The following is a 518-nucleotide window of genomic DNA, read 5'->3' as shown; positions in this document are numbered from 1 at the left end:
GAAGTGCAAAGGAACTTGGAAGTCCTCATACAAGATTCCCTAAAGGTTAATTTGCAGGTTGAGTCGGTATTAAGGAAGGCAAATGCAATATAAAAGCAAGGATGTAATGCTGAGGCTTTATAAGACATGGGTCAGACCGTAATTGAGAGTATTGTGAAGAGTTTTGGGCCCCCTTATCTAAGAAAAGATGTGTGGCGTAGGAGAGTCCAAAGAAGGTTCACAAGAATTATCCCAGGAATGAAAGGGTCGATGTATCAGGAGTGTTTGATAGCTCTGGGCTAGTACTTAAGTTTAGAAGAATGACTGGAGGTGGAGGGGTGGAATCTCAAAACCTATCGAATACTGAAAGACTGGCAGAGTGGACATTGAGAGGATGTTTCATATAGTGGGGAAGTCTAGGACCAGCAGGCACAGCTTCAGGAGGATATCCCTTTAGAACCGATGAGAAGGAATTTCTTTATTAACTGGGACCTATTTGGAATGTGGGAACTGGAGCACATGGAGGAAACCCACACGCT

General features: G+C 43.6%; 1 protein-coding gene across 2 annotated transcripts in view; it reads left to right on the top strand.

Annotated features, from left to right (window-relative positions):
- The window catches only part of LOC140185058 (uncharacterized), a 33,885-nt gene that overhangs the window by 4,341 nt on the left and 29,026 nt on the right, over window positions 1-518 (top strand). The gene's annotated exons all lie outside the window — the stretch shown is intronic.

Source organism: Mobula birostris, chromosome 20, assembly GCF_030028105.1.
Source record: "Mobula birostris isolate sMobBir1 chromosome 20, sMobBir1.hap1, whole genome shotgun sequence".
NCBI classification, from domain to species: Eukaryota; Metazoa; Chordata; class Chondrichthyes; order Myliobatiformes; family Myliobatidae; genus Mobula; species Mobula birostris.
The sequence above is the reverse complement of the archived record's forward strand: the minus strand, read 5'-3'. Positions and strand labels throughout refer to the sequence as shown.